At 31.6% G+C, this 16,944-nt stretch overlaps 4 non-coding genes across 4 annotated transcripts; all 4 read right to left on the bottom strand.

The window, feature by feature from the left end:
• Positions 1-2,185: 2,185 nt before the first annotated feature.
• Positions 2,186-2,257, bottom strand: Trnap-agg. Its single transcript has one exon. It is a non-coding gene; the product is annotated as a tRNA-Pro (tRNA).
• Positions 2,258-3,601: 1,344 nt separating this feature from the next.
• On the bottom strand, positions 3,602-3,673 carry Trnap-agg. The gene has a single exon. It is a non-coding gene; the product is annotated as a tRNA-Pro (tRNA).
• Positions 3,674-4,673: 1,000 nt separating this feature from the next.
• On the bottom strand, positions 4,674-4,745 carry Trnap-agg. The gene has a single exon. It is a non-coding gene; the product is annotated as a tRNA-Pro (tRNA).
• Positions 4,746-6,258: 1,513 nt separating this feature from the next.
• On the bottom strand, positions 6,259-6,330 carry Trnap-agg. Its single transcript has one exon. It is a non-coding gene; the product is annotated as a tRNA-Pro (tRNA).
• Between the last annotated feature and the right edge of the window lie 10,614 nt (positions 6,331-16,944).

Genomic DNA, 16,944 nt, shown 5'->3' with positions numbered 1-16,944 from the left:
GGTAATAATGGAGGGAAAGTTTTTGCATTTGATTTACTGCTGTTTGTTTTTTTATTTGTTGCGTAGTTATCGTGTAAGCTATGTAAATAGACATCACTATAACTGTCAAATATAGCAGTCTGTGTTGACAGCTTTCAAATTAACGTGTTTGTAACTGTAACGCTTATTATTTTAAATCTTATTTAAACATTAAAATTTTGGATATAATTTAGATAAAGATGTTTCATAAAAAGATAATTATGTCTCTTAGCTGTTAATGCGGACTTTTTATATTTTTAAACAAGAATAGTTTCAGTATCGAGTTTGTACAATTCAAAGTAAATATTTTTGATACTGAGACTGTTTTACTACCAACGAAGATTTTTAAAATAAAAGTGGTTTCTGCTCATACTATATACTAAAGTAATTTGTATTTTGTGTGCAAAGTCACGAGAGTTTGTAACATAAGTAATCCCACACGAAATGAAGGATTTTAAGAAAACTTTAAAGTTTCATTCCAATTTAAGAATTTGAAAATTGGTTTTCAACAGATTTTCGATTACTTGTTTTTATAAACTTTTGGACTATAAGAAATTATGATTGCTCATTATTATAATTATTTGGTTTAGTGTAATTAGGTTAAGATTATTTAGTGCAAGATTCGAAGCAAAAATTATCTAGTACGTAATTCGTTTGAAGCTGGGAGCCAATTATAGCTCTTGGCTTCCGCTGAATTTAAATGGATTTCCATCCTCCCTTCAATCCCCACCACTCGTCGGAAATGGACGTCGCTTCCCTTAGGTTAATTTATTTATTTTTTCAATAAAATAGTAAATGAAAATATTAAGTTTTATTTATAAAAAAATAGTGTTTAAGGATTTTTGGTAAATGACTGCTTTCACGTTATAAGAAAAATAAACTGAAAGGCAATAACCAACATGTTATTTTCTTAAATTTTGTGTTAATCTTGTCGTAGTCCAGAAGAAGAGTTTAATTCTAAGATTTATCACAATTAAAAAAATATCCTACTTTCTACTTTACAGTTTCAAAAAGTACTAAATCTCTTAATAACTCTAAAATGTAAATGGAACAAATTTTGTATAAATGAATTTGCAGAAAAATTAACTCGCATGCATCCTCTGAAGTGTTGAGTTCATCAAATTCTACATAAGTAATTGATAACACCAACCTAGGCTTGTAAAGTGTGTCGGCTCATTTTGCCGACACTTCAAAGGCGTTGTCAGCATAAATTACATTTCAGACCTTGGATAATAATGTAAAGAAAAACGCGAATTCCACTTTTATTACGTTTCAAAATATGCAATGCACAATTAAGAATATTTATCGCCGGATTTTTGGTCATTAATAATGAATAATAAGTCTAAAACTGGTAAACAAAAATCTACATTCGTTATAGTCTTTAAAACTATTTATATTTAAAACTTAAAGAATAGAAAATAACTTTGACCGCCTGCAGCATTATTGTAGCAAATTTACAATATGAGGATATTGCTCTAAACGTCACGTTTTAACAATTTTTTATGTCATTATTTTTAGTATAAAAATTAAAATGATCTAGGAAACTTGTAAAGGATACGATTAATATTATTCAGTTACTAATTTAATTTATACTGACAAGTTTATGAAATCGTGGCAGTATTATTGGGAAGCGGGTTACATATGGGTATATTATCATATTTTATAATGAAAGTCATATAAAGTTTGTTGCTTGTTAGCTCAGTAAATGTTAACTCGGATCCTTTTCGCTGTTGGCTATTTTTCGAGAAGTTTCTAATGATGCGGATCGGAGTAATGTTGACTTCTCGTGGCTTGTTTTAAGCTTACGAAAATAACGTATCATTCGGAAGATTTACGTAAATAAACTTTAATGTTTTGCATTTATATATAAAGGGATGAGAGTTATCTCAGTTTTTCTACAATAACCGATACTATTACCGATTGAAGTTTGAAATATCTAAAAGATTATAGATTTCAAACTTCAATTATTAAGATTATACACATGACTTATCTAGTTTAAAATATTTAGTTAAATGATAACAAAGATAAGATAATAGAAATCATCTCACTATTTAATAACAGCAGATATTACAAAAAAAAAATGTTGCTTTATTACGCTAAAGTCTCAGTAACTTTGTAGTAAATACATATTTTTTTAACACGAACATCATAGTGCTTACAAAAAATTGGGCTCGTCCGGGATTTGAACCCGGGACCTCTCGCACCCTAAGCGAAAATCATACCCCTAGACCAACGAGCCAGCTGCCATAATGTTTTAAAACTAACTAGGCATGGAGCAACCCACAGTGAAAGTTATTTTGGTTATGTAATTTACTCGCGCGCACCATACGTTAATATGTGGTTACTGTCAGTTTCCAGTAACGAAATATGTATACTATGGTCGTCTCTTTCACTTTCATTGAATAAACTGAGTGTGATATTGTTTACGTCGTGAAGTATTTTACTGACATTTCGTTGTTTGGTTTGAAAAATAGAGTACTAGTAAACGAAAACACAGGGAAGATGCATGGGCGTCTCCAGGAGGACAGCTATCCTCCTTAGACCTAGCCTAGACCATCTGGCGAAGTCCGTAAGGAGAAGTGTTGCCATTTCTAGTGACGTTATTGCTGCATCATTGACGCATAGTTTCCACTAGCTCTTCCAGTACGGCTTCATCCGCATGAAATGTCAAAATTCAAATGCACAAATGACAATTTCTTCCTTGATGTTGGCAGCAACTTATGGTCTCTTTCCTACATTAGGATTTTTATCCAAAATATTTACCCCTAAGTTTAATGACGTGAAAATATATAGCCTAAAGCGTGACGTAAGTGTACGGCTTTTTATTAAATAAAAGAACTATTCAAAAATATGCTGTAATTGCTGACATTTTAGGCAACAAAGAAGTGTGTGTTTACGCTTTATTATAATAGTATAGATTTTATTTGCTATACATGATAGTGGTGGGCTTCCATTACATAGGCATCTAAATAGGCCTTTGCATAAAAATATTTTGTGAGTGTTAAAGCAATATATTTCTCTAACTTCAGTATTTTTATCTATCCACTTTATGTGCTATTTGTCAGCATAATTGGGTTTATAAATCATTCTGACTTAGCCATTCGGATCTCGAACAAAAACTATTTTAACGCCAGGGATATTATCATAAAGAATTCTTGTAAATTACGTTTAAACAATTTGTTAAATTACATTTTGTTATCGTATGTTTTTTTTACCATTTGCATTATCAAGATTTCTTAATAACGAAAAAACATATTATCATTTGAATTTCCCTTAGAAAAAGCGAGAGATAACAAACTTAATGGAAAAAATCACAGTATGTGCTTCTTTTTAACATCAAGTCATTTCCTAGTAACTTTATGAGGGCATCAATAGGTATCTAAAAGTAGGGCAAGCAGGGCAACCATTCCTTTTTATGACCCTATATTAATTCTGTCATTCGAAAATTCATATTTATTAATAGGAAATATTGTAACTTATAATCTAAATATTAAAAATATGTATTTAAGAAATGGAGAAACATCTTTATCATCGTGAAAAGATTTTAGATATTATCCATAGTTATACGTAAATAAAAAAAATTGGGCTCGTCCGGGATTTGAACCCGGGACCTCTCGCACCCTAAGCGAAAATCATACCCCTAGACCAACGAGCCAGTACAAAAAGGTAAACCATAACATTTCTGATTCAACGAAGTGACTGTTAAAAAGTGAAAGGTTTACATTGCTATACGTCACAGATGTTGAAAGTTTAATTGTAAAATTCCACTGTCGTAAAATATGTATTACATGTCTTCATTTTAAAGCGAATGAGATGTTATCCTTTATTGATAACTAAAGATGTATTTATGATTTCTTTTCAATTTTAACGTGATTTTTTTATCGAATGGTTACCGAATTTAACGAATGTATCGTGTTATTTCTGTATTGAAGTGCATTTGTGACATGCTATAAATTGTACATTAATTTGAGTAACTATTTATTTCAATTTGATTTATTTCGTCTGTACTGTTAGCTTGTGAAATCATCTGTTTACATATTTACATACAGGATCTAAGATATTCTAATGACTCCCTTGAAATAATTAAGTTAACGACATGTTTTTTAGCTGTTTCGGTAATGTAAACTTGCTGTTAACGTGTTTAGCAGCAACATACTTCTTCTAATCTAAGCACACTTTCGTGGTTAAAACAATTCGTAGTAAAATATTAAATAAAGCAATTTTGTTTTATAAAATAATAACCGCGTGAACACAAAGGAGTTATAAAAAGCTTAAGTGTTTGCGTGCATTGAGGTTATTTTTCTGCAGCAAAAGTAGGCTAACTTCTTAAAATTTGCATGTTATTACCATTAAATGTATATCCCTAATTGCATCGCTTTATGGACACTCCTTACCAAGTAACAAAAAGGCACGTAAGTGGTGAAGTAAAAATATACATTCTTAATGGAAGTTATATTTTATTTAAGGATTTATAGTACTAGTTACTATTAGTTTACGGACCAAAAATTTAATGTAATTAATCTTTTATTTGTTTGCTTATAAATAGTAAAAGGAATAAATTTTTTTCTCTGAAAATTAAAGTGAATTTTTAATGCAGTAACACATGTAAAATGTTCCTCTCTATTTTGCAAGGTATACTGTAATAAAAATAATTTGGGCTCGTCCGGGATTTGAACCCGGGACCTCTCGCACCCTAAGCGAAAATCATACCCCTAGACCAACGAGCCGGTGATGACAATCTCGATATTTACCAATAAAAATGATTTTAGAAAGTTTAATTGAATCTGTTTAACTGTTACTTTTGAGATTAGCCTCTAATAAAACGTAGACCCGTTCTTTTAATTCTCCCACGCACGCCTACTCATTATTATCCAATCTATAGCTTTATATGTTTTTAATTTATTAAGTTAGCGAATAAAAATAGCCGAAGTGTTTTGATCGTAAAACGCGCTATAGCCTCGAGCAACCAACGCCAGCTACTCGCAAACAATCTGGCGATAAAAAGGATAATATTGAAGTGTCGGTATTAGATACGAATAAATCTTATTTAGGATTCATTTTATAGACTTAGTTCAGAATTCAGGCTCTAATGTAAACGACTAAATCTTAAATGAATTTATTGTTTTTGTTAAAATAGGGCCCAGTTAAGCTTTGAAATGTTTTATTTTAAATATATCGTAGGTTATAGATACTAGACTATTGCGTCTTTTAAAGTAAATACTGACATATTTTAAATAAACTGTATTCTAAAGGATGGATAGTTGAACTAATCTCCGAAAATGATACTGCGCCTTATTTCGTAAAAACCTAAGAAAACGTTTTGGGGTATTTAAGACTCATTCATCCAGAAATCGGGTAAACGAGTGATATCTGAATTGCTGCAATAAACCAAGTGAAATCTATACCTAAAGATGGTGATAAGTCATTTTAAAACTCTATTAAAATAGAGTTTAGGGTAATAGAATTGAGTTAGTTTGATATAAAACATAAGGTGGCAAACGAGCAAGCGGCAACCTAACGCCGAAATGGCGAAGCGACCGCTGCCCATAGACATTCGCACTAGCGGATGCGTTGCGTTTGAAATAGAGTTTGTTTTTGAGTTTATTGCGTTAAAATAGATAAATACGGCAAGATTAATATGGTTAATAATGTTTGATAATTGAACTTCGTTGGTAATAGTAAGCCGGCTAATTCCTAATTAAATATAAGGATTAAGCTAACTTGGCTTTTCTGTGAGCATAATATACGAGACGTGCGTGTTGACTAAAGGTATAATTAACGGCAAAATGCGGTTGAAGCGGAATTTAATTACGTACGAGACGCAATCGAGATACGAGTTTTAATGATGTTTGTTTATGAATTCAGTTTTAGTAACTCTTTTTAGTTTAATATTATTGTTGATAGTCGCTGATAGAAACACTAATTCGCAGCTGTTCTAAGTTTTATTTCAATTCTAATTAACGGCCTAATCCACCTGTAGTTTAACCAACGATACAATATAATTTTGTATTGTGATTTTTTTGGAAGCAAAAAGCAACGCAACAAACGCATAGCATTTGTTTTCACATCGTAGCCGATATAATTCCATTACCATGTGTCATATTTCTGAGTTTTACGTGAATAAATTCATCCAAACAGAACGAATGTAGAGAAACTCATAAGACACTTTTTTTTTAAATAATTATGACAATAAAAGTCACAATTGATGAATTAAAAGTCTTCGTGAAGTTAAAAAAAAATGGGCTCGTCCGGGATTTGAACCCGGGACCTCTCGCACCCTAAGCGAAAATCATACCCCTAGACCAACGAGCCGGTGTATCGTATTCTAATTGGAAGATCCAAATATTTTCTTAAAATGCATACGAGTAGACAAATAGCTCTTTAAGCTATAATAATATTTGCTTAGATATTGTTAAAATGTAGTATGAGTTTACAAGTTACATTTTTACACCACCGAAAGTAGGCCACAGTTTTTCAATTATGTCGACAAATAAAGTTATTTTGCGTTGTAAAAGAATCACTTTTAATCTATCAACCTTAACAAAACACAAAGGTTTATTAATTGAAAGACGCGTTGCGTGCAACTGGGTTATTTATTTCTTGTCGGTCTAGCTTCTTAAAGTTTGCTTCTTTTTGGTTTAAAATAACAGTATTACAATTATTAATATTAATTAAACTTCACACGGATTACTCGTATGTTTTCATAGAAAATAACCACCGTTATAAGTTTTTTTTTAAATAATAAAAAAGAGATAACGTTACTACAAACTAATTACATACCTTTTTCTTGTTACTCACTGAAATGCACACCAATCTAAAATTGTACTGCACTGTTTGGATTTTCCTATTTTTAGCTTGAAAATAGAGATTGAAAAGCTTTATCAAATTAACGTTGTTCAGGGTTTATTTTTTAAAAATAGTAGCGCTAGTTCCACTTTGACTTGATTACCAATAGTTAGCACATTTTTGTTTGAGTTATTTTACATTTTATTTATAATCTTTGACAAAAAACGCCATATAAATAGGTTGCAGATATCTAAATAAGTCACTGGTTAGGCACTAAATATTTTTCTTTTAATTTTAATAATAAATTCTATTTAAAGCTAAACTAAAATAGCTTAATGAGAAATAATTTAGTATATTGTATTTAAGCAATATAGTGTACCAGATAGATTAAGGTTGTGATCTTTCGCCAATAAACTGTTTTTGGCAGTTAGGCGAAGTTATTCATATGTAGTTAATTTGCATGTACTTACTTAATAAATAAATAACAAAGCTATTTTTTATTTTAATCACATTTCAATCTACAATATTCCGTCGTACGCAATTATCTATTCAATTTAATCTCTGATTGTCTCTGGCCTTCCTTAATGTAAATAACTTCCGGTGTTTACCTTCGTATTGACCTCCATGAGGCCACGCGTTAGCTTTTACTCTCAATGTCGTAATAAATATTATAGCACCTACATCCAATATCTATAAACTAGATAAGGAATAAAAACTTCTACACTTGATTTATGATCGTTACAGTCAGCGATAAAGTGACATCTAGTGGAAAACATCTGAAAACTTTCGAGTATAATATACTTGCGTTTGTTTAATGCTTCAAACCATACTTGAATTGCAGTAGTGAAGTTTATCATCCAAATATTATAAATGAGAAAGTTTAGATGGATGGATGTTTGTTAGAGTTTGTAGCCTAAACTGTGAACGGTTTTCGATGAAATTTGCTGTAGATGTAAAGGATATTCTGAAAGAACTCATAGGCTACTGACATTTTTTTAATTAGACACGGGCGGAGTCGCGTTTGGAGTCGCGGTCGGAGTCGCGGGCGAAAGCTACTTTTCCATAAATTTTATTCCTATGTATAAAAAACAAAACTATGTAATAACGTCTTCAGTTATTTCAAGAACAAAATTTTAAAATCAACATCGAGTAAGGAACGTTTAGAGCCTCACTATATATACAATGTTTCAAATAAATTTTAGCTTAAACATGCGTTAACCCTTTCGCACCGTGACTAGCGCTCGGCGCGGATTTTTGATAAATCATCGTTATTGAAACATTTATGTGTAGGCTTGCGAAATGCGATCTAGGCCTATCTTCTATCTATACATAATAAAACTAGCTTTCGCCTGCGACTCCGTTCGCGTGGAATTAAAAAAAAAACACAAGTAAGTAGTCTAAGTGTTCTTTCAGACTGGCCTTAAATCTATACCAAATGTAATTGAAATCCGTTCAGCCGTTTAAGCTAAAAACTATAATAAACATCCATCCATCCAAACTTTCGCATTTATAATATTTATATGATTGGAGTGTCTGTTTGTAATATAAAAAAAAAATCCAGATTTCGGGAAGATTACGTATTTAGGTTGCTGATAACGAAAATCGCATTTAAAAAATTTTTGTCTGTCTGTCTGTCTGCAAGCCGCGTTTGTACCGGGTAATCTCCGAAACGACTAGGCAGATTTCGACTTTCACTGAAGGGTGGCTGATATAGATGGACAATATTACAGGCTACTTTTTTTTAATTCCGCGATGTCAAAATAGCGTAACGGGTAGTCCAAGCACTAACGAAGTTTGCGGGCGACAGCTCATAAACAATAAAGTATTTTTACTGAAAGCAGTGTGATAAAACATATTTACCGTGGCACATACTCGTATAATCACGTTGACAGAACAAACAATCACAGTTACCAAGAAACAATAACAATTAGCGGCCGGCGGTCAGACTTAAAAAAAATTTATTAACTAAATAGTCTTACCATTATTGGGGCAATATAGTTACTGCACATCACTCTATAATCATGCGAACATTCAATACGTGATGTTTTTAAAAATCCTTTTGAAATCCCGCTATATCAACAAAGAAATCACTTTTAGCTCTAAAGTGAAATAATATCTTGCGTTAGTTTACTATTGACCCATATCAGCGTATGTTTTTTATCAGCGCGTCAATAAGCACTAATGGGGCGTTATCTGCACTCCACAACATGATATTGACCTCATTCTCATGGTTTATTTTTATCACATATGTAGATTCAAGAACAGCATTACTCCAGTGCAAAAAATAAATGAAAACTTTTAAAATATCGCATCGCATATTAGACAATTAGATTACCATTTGTTCGGCTTTTAAATGATTGTCAGAATAAATGTACAAACTGGGAATTCGGCGGTGTCCCGCCTTAAATGCTACGCTCGTCGGAATCTTTTGTTTGTTTTTGTTGTTAATTGGACGCAGCTTTTAAATCTGTGTCTTCGTAAAATATATTCGGTAAATAATAAATTAATTGATTTTTATTATTACCACTTTTGCGCGCGGAATTGGCCTTCTTGCAAAGGAGTTTTGGAAATGAAACGCCGCGGATATCCGTCACTGTACATGAAATTCATTTGAAAATATTGTCCGAACCACAGATTGTCTCTTGTTTTTGGGAAGAGATTGGGAAGGACGCCTACTGTTTGCATAGTATATTTCGGCAGTCGCATAGTAATAAATTACTCTAATAGCGTGTATTTAATTTGTGACGTCAGTGTCGTGTAGGACGTACAGAGGCGTTATTACGCGGTTGTTTAGTAATGCGTAACGCATGAATGAATGACGCGAATCGAGACCCGATGTGGTTTAATATGGACCCAAAATACGTTAACCTAAATATAGGACAGACATAGCTAACGTAACTGTCATTTATGAACTAAACAACTAAGCATTGTACAGTATTGTTTCACAATAACCAGAGATAGATAGAGAGACAACTTCTTGTAAACTAAGATCGATCCGTTATCTAATACTGCGTATTGACTGATATTACGCGGTGTTATGTTACACGGCGAACATTCATGCCGTAACATGCCGTTCATTTTACCCAAAAGGGGTGAGAGTACACATGCCAGTAAAATGTAACAGTTTGCGTTTAGTACTGTCGTAACGCATGCCAGTACAATGGAAACTATTCCATTTTGCTGGTAACTAAGCTACTAGACTAGCTAGCTACTAAGCTTGCATGCCAGTTTACGAGACCGTACGAGACGTGTCAGTGTGAATCTTTGTTGCCCTTCTCACAAATACCTTGTTAGCTACTTGTATTGTATACACATACCATAGCTAACTATCGCTATTGTAAAATATTATGTAAAAATGATATACAGACTTATCTACACTTGTATCTAAAACTGAATTACTCACGATTAACTTTTGGTAACATAATATTCACTACGTAGATAACGACATTGGCGCGCTTCGCAGCGCTTTACAATTTAGTAATTAAACCAATAAATATTAACAGTCATTTTTAATTATAGCATTTGTTATTTATAGTCATGAATAAGGGTTAAAAATGGGTGTTTGTTAACTAATAATAATGGAAATAGGTCAATGTATAACTAATGGAAGGTCGCCTCTTACTAATTGCTATACTCAATATGTTATGGTCACTAACGGTGTCCTTTAAGTGTAGATTAAATAATTTAATTACTAATTATAGTAGCATTAACGAAATATGTCAATCTAGCAATATTTATTAAAGACTTTTAAGATTTCCATGCTTCGTTTTTATTAAGGTTAAAGTTTTTATTTAATTAAGTTGAAAAATGCTAAATCATCTTAGAGTTTCCGAAACTGTCTTACACACGAGTAAAGATAGGCGTTGCCAAATCAATCATTATTAATCTCCCCTAAGCCCTAATTGAATAGAAAGCAAAAAGTGTTCATTCCAGAAAATACTAGTTATATCTAGATTCTAACTTTTTGTTACTTCACTCATCAATTACAGTCTTAACAGTAAGCTTCCATGGAAATATTCATATGAAATATATCACTTCTTATTCTCTATTGCAGTGTAAACTCAGCTTTATTAGTAACATTTCTAATGTTTTCAGACCGGCATTAGTTATGTAACTTAAGTATTATTTACTGTTATAAAATTGGAATAAATGTTATACTACTAGCTTTCCCCCATGACTCGGTCCGCGCAGAATTAAAAAAACAAAAAGCTAGTAGCTTAAATGATCTTCCAGGCTATGCTATACAACTATTCGATCTAGATTCGTTGTGCCGTTTAGGCGGTAAACCCTAACATACATACATACATCCATATAAAATTTCGCATTTATATTACTAAGATTGAAGTCTCATTTGTTATTAATATGGATAAAATATAAAAATAAATCGCTAGCTTAGGTTTTCATTTTGTGTTCAGACTTTAGCCTATTAAAGGGAACGTATTTACGCAAGCTGATTTATATTCCAGCAACATTTTGCTGTTTGCCTGATTAAATTGAACATGACCGTGAACGACGTGGGCGGGACATTGAACAAGTTATTTTTAGTTTGTCTCTTAGCTTATCCTATTTTTGTATAAAAAGTAAGAAATTTTTATTTAAAAAAACGTTGAATGAGTTGTTCTCTTATTTGTACTTCAAATATTAATTTAAGGTTATAAATCTTACTATCTTACTAATATTAACAAATATTTTAAATGCGAATGTTTAGATGGATGTTTGTTAGAGTTTGTAGCCTAAACGGCTGAACGAATTTCGATGAAATTTGGCATAGATGTAGAATATAGTCTGGAAGAAAACATGGGCTATTTACTTTTGTTTTTTCCAATACTACGCGGACGGAGTCGCGGGCAAAAGCTAGTATTATATATCAGCCTTTATAAAACTATCGACTGTATTGTATGTTTTTAACCATTTAAATATCTTCTGTTCTTTAGCATACTAAAGACCATAGAAATTAGTCCAGTATTTTTAAAACTTATTCATTAGAAACATGTAAAAATTAATTCATTTTTAATATATCGGTGTAGACTAGCTGTGCGAAATATTACAATAAAAGTAGCCTATAGTATGTTCGTCTATGTCAGCTGAAGGGTTTCAGTGAAAGTCCGAGCGAAATCGGCCGAGCCGTTTCGGAGATTACTCAGAACAAACGCGGCTTGCGGACAGACAGACAAAAAAATGCGATTTTCGTTATTAGCAATGCAAATAATTCATCTTCCCGATATCTGGAATGTTTCTATTAATATTACAAACAGACACTCCAATTTTATTATATGTGAAGCTGTAGATGTATGTATCTTGGTTGTACTCGTACATGACGCAACGCTCAGTCATGTTAAATTTTTCACTTAAAATACTCTGGTGCACATAACTGTTAAGGGGCGAATTTATTTGTTTTGTCTATTTTATTTGTAAATAACTAACATAGAACATTGGGGATATAAATCAAAGAAGGTTAAATAAAAGAGTCGGTACATTTCTAATTTAGTTTTATAGCTTCACACATTCTGAGAGAGTCGGTGAGCTGAAGTGGTGAGCTCAGTCGTAGCGTGTGTTATTGCCTCAGGGTGAGACGCTTACAGTTATAGTGCCAATACTTTTTCTAGATTACAAGAGCTTGTGTCGAAATCTGACTAAGATCTCCTTTAAAATACTTATGGATTCAGTGGAGAATTTACTATGCTCTATTATGACACTCTTATAATGATTATTTCTACTTCAAGATGAACAAAAAAAACAAGTGAATGAGTGAATAAAAAAACTTACTTTCAGAGTTTAGTATGCATTAAAATTAGGACTTTTTTTATTTCACAAATACGTAGTGAGAGCATCGTAGTTTTTTACTATCTTACCTATAAATTTATACATACATATTTATGTATAATCCTACTTCATGCTAATATTAAAAATGTCAAAGTCTAGATGGATGGATGTATGGATGTTTGTTAGAGTTTGTAACCCAAGGGTGAACGGAACCCAATGAAATTTAGTACAGATGTAGAGGATAGCCTAGATGTCATATGCTACACACTTTTAATTATTTTTATTTCACGCGGATGGAGTCGCGGGAAAAAGCTAGTTTAGTTATTATTTAGTATACTATATAAGATAAACATGTGGTTTATATTTCAAATATTAACATAGTGTCATATCGTATAAAGATTTTCTTAAAGTAAATACATTTTAAAGGTCACGAGAAATAGATCGATAAAACCATATGTATGTTGTATCACACAGCTTATCATTATTCCTGTGCGGTAAAAACTTTTATGTCAGATAACAATATTCTCTTAGTACTTACAAGCGATATAAAATCGAACGATCTACCATTACTTTCTATTTGAATTTTTTAAAGTTTACTTTTCAACTAAATCTGGAAGAAAACCGCATTGAAATCCGTTAAGTATTAAAGCGTTATCGGAACAAACAGACGAATGGGATTGCATTTATATGAACAGAGAATTGTTTTCTACAAATATTTAATAGTGAGAATAGCCAACTTAGCTTTTTTTTGTATCTTGGCTCAGAAGTTTTTTTTAACACGATTAGGTGGCAAATAAAAAAACGGCCACTTTGTTTCGCCGAAATAGCCAAAGCAACCACTACTTATAGACAACTGCAACTGCAGATGCGTTGTCTAACTCTAATCGACGGAGGAGGGGACGCAGAGAAAGTGGATATTTCCCTAAACGTCCCATTCTCTATCAAATCTATTTCACCTTCATCCTTTAGCTCTAAGAAGGGTGAGAAGTTAAATGGGACTAAAATTAGGCTGCCGGCACTCAATGTTTTTCGCACATATGTCAATTCAATTGTGCCACCTGTAGCTTTATCGTTTAAAGCAATTTCGACGAGTAAGGTATCGCGCATTTGATTTTTTTTTAAAACCATGGTCGGCCAAAAGGCCGAAATGCGAGCTACATTCTGGAGTTAAATGTTATCTACCCACTTGTTAGTTAATATTATCCCATATTGTGTTGACGTCAACTCGTGTGGGTGTAGCTTAGTGGTTGTACTGAATTTCCTTCTTGATTTATTCACAACATTAATTCTTACATAAGTAGGGGTCACAATGCTGCTATATTTGGATATCAAACCTTTTTTGCAACCAAACTCTTTGTTGTAAATGAATCTTAACTTATTTCTGCATTTTGCGTAATGTAATTGTGTGAATACTGTCGATGCTAAAACTATGTGTTTTGTATGCGGTTAATAGAAGATATATAAGAAACGGTTGATAATCTTTGGGAGTGAAAAATTGGTCTGATCTATATGGTCTTTCAAACGTAAATGTAACAAATGAGAGAGCTATATCTAACAAAGAAAAATGGTATCTATACACAAATTTGATCAAATAATAAAGAAATTTTAAATTTGACATATTTATATCAAAGTTAATTGTAGATTCCTAAACATACATATGTTGAAGTTTAACCAATGAATTAAACCTCTATTTGCTTTCAATTACGCTTTAAGTTCCAAATTAAGTAAACTGAAATCCTCGCAGTAACTTAAGCTCAGAGTAACATTTCCTGTAATGTCACCGATAGATTGCGGACTTCCCAAATATATAATTTCACTATTTAGATTGTAAACTGACTGGAGATTGTGACTATTCTTAGAAAAAGTGAGTAACTTATAAAAGCCAATTTTATCTTTGAAAAAAAAAACGCTTAATAAAATTATGTAATTTATATACAAACGGTAGCTTTAGTAACGCGAGGCGTTGGGTTTTTTTTTACCGATTTCGCTTATTTAATATCGCTCTTCTTTGGTTAAATTAAAATAATTAAAAGAGTCGCGCATAAAGCGCTGCCATATGTATAGATACACGAAAATTTAAACAGGAAATTCTATTATACTTCAAAATTTTTTTAGCGCGCTTTGAAAAAATTATTTTTATACAACCAATGTTTTTTAACTTAACAACCTAAAAACATAGTTTGTTCAAAGTTTGACAGTTTAATTCGGTTGCAATACTATGGAGAGTAAACTAATCAATTTTTCGTCCCATTCATAGTTTATTTGTTGATGATTTATACCAAATTTAGTAAATTTATAAAGTTTCGAAATTCACAATCTATTGGTAACCCAATTTAGTTCTCGTATTTAGAGTAACAGAGTTAGAGGTATGCATATGTCTATTTTCCGGTTCAGCGATGATCATCCGCGCACCTACAAGCTTTTATAGAACGAGCTTTTAGAGCTTTGCAGTTCTCACAATCAAGAAACGAAAGAGCTTTTATTCACCTTTATTTCTACGTTCGATGAATTTTTGGAACTATCACTGTTACACGTTTCCTGTAAATTCTTTTTTAGATTTCTTTCATTTTTTTTCATCACATTTTTAGTATCGAATTGGATATACATACTTTCCTTTTTATTTAAGTTTTAATTTTTACAAATGTATATATTTTATTCGTTTAGTATTATATTTTAACGTGCCATAAACAGAGCAACGCTATATTAAAACAAAAAGTATAAAATTAATGCAATGGTAAAAGTAGTGTAAAATATGACTTGCGCATTGAACGGCGCATTTAGTTTTAAACGTCGGATCGGCTACGCGCTAGTATGCCCGTAGCATTTGCGATTGCCACGTCCCTGCTATACCGCTACGCCGTAGCAATTTTCGCGCGTAAAAACTTATTCCAATTCATCGATATCCAGAGATTAAAAAAAACTTTTATGGATAAAAATGCCATTAAAAAGTACACAGTCTATGTGTTAAAATGTATGTTCTAAATTTAAAATGTGAGTGTAAGTAAGTAAAAAGGTCTGGATTTTAAAAATAATGTGATTAGTTTGTAAAAACTGTGTGTACCTTGTAAAGTTTTATGTTAAGTGCAACTGTGCTAGTGGTTTTATGGAAATAAAATAACGGAAGTGTCTAAAAGTACTTTAAATCGCAAGTAAGTATTTTTTATTTAATTATTATTTTCAGGAAAAAAAAATATATAGTTTTTACTAAAAATTGTACTATATTACCAAATGAATAGGAACGATTTAATGTAATAATTATTTAATAAACATTCTAAATTAAGAAAAATACTAAGTTTGTTTTTATTAAAATATCGAGATGGATTAAAAAAAAAAATTACGTTCATTACAAATATCTGTCCGGAGGAAAAAACATGTTGGATTAAAAATATCTTTGCGTGCATAATTATTTGTAATAATACTTATTTTGCTTTTTTTACATCAAGCATATTTTTTTTATATTTCATCGTTTACAGTATTCCAAATGTTTCCTTGAATACATAAATTACTTGAATTAAAAAATCGTACCACCATCCCACAAATATAAATAATATCACTACACAATAGAATCTATTCAACAATATCTAACATTAAAATTTAATTGTGATAATTTACGAAAGAATTCAATCTGTGGACGTCATTACGTGTTAATTGGGGGAAACGAATGTTAGGTATAATTTGGTGAAACATTTATTGGACCTGACTATCAAATTTCCAACCAATAATTAATTACTACCCGTCACTAGTTCACGTTTCGAATTCACCTGATGCTACGGGCTTATTGTGTAACCGGAATTGTCTGCTCTTTGTCTTCCATTTCTAATACGGTTTCATGATGGTTTTCAATTAGCAATTTTCTTCGTATCGCTGATTGAATTATAAAGTTGTATGAATGTGGAAGACATGTGCTAGACAATAATGGAAATATCAAATTGGGAATCACTTATTCGTACTTTTAACTAAGCTAGTTTACTCATTACTAGTTTTGCTCACGATTTCGTCTTAGCGGAACTTAAAAATTCTAGGAATAAATGCAGCCTATGTTACTTAGTGATTAGTAAATCAGCCTTATTATGGGGTAAGAATGTTTATAGTTGGTCCGTTTGAATTCATGTAATACGTACAAAAATACAAACCTTTATAATATTAGTAAAGATTAGATTCTATAATCTCTGCTTTGTGGCTATAATGTATGTATTATTTGTATATTAAAAAATATGGATAGATGTGACCCAGGGTAGTAAAAATTCAAAATAAATTATACAATTATATGAAAATATAAATTTTCGTACAATAAAGTTTGCAGTGTAATATGATTGAAGTTTTTAAATGATTCGTGTAAAGGGACTTCATTGTCGAGATTGTGATAAAACAACAAAA

The sequence above is a fragment of the Papilio polytes genome, unplaced genomic scaffold (genome assembly GCF_000836215.1).
Source record: "Papilio polytes unplaced genomic scaffold, Ppol_1.0 DF823691.1, whole genome shotgun sequence".
Lineage (NCBI taxonomy): Eukaryota > Metazoa > Arthropoda > Insecta > Lepidoptera > Papilionidae > Papilio > Papilio polytes.
Note: the sequence above shows the minus strand (reverse complement) of the source record. Positions and strands in the feature narration are given on the sequence as shown.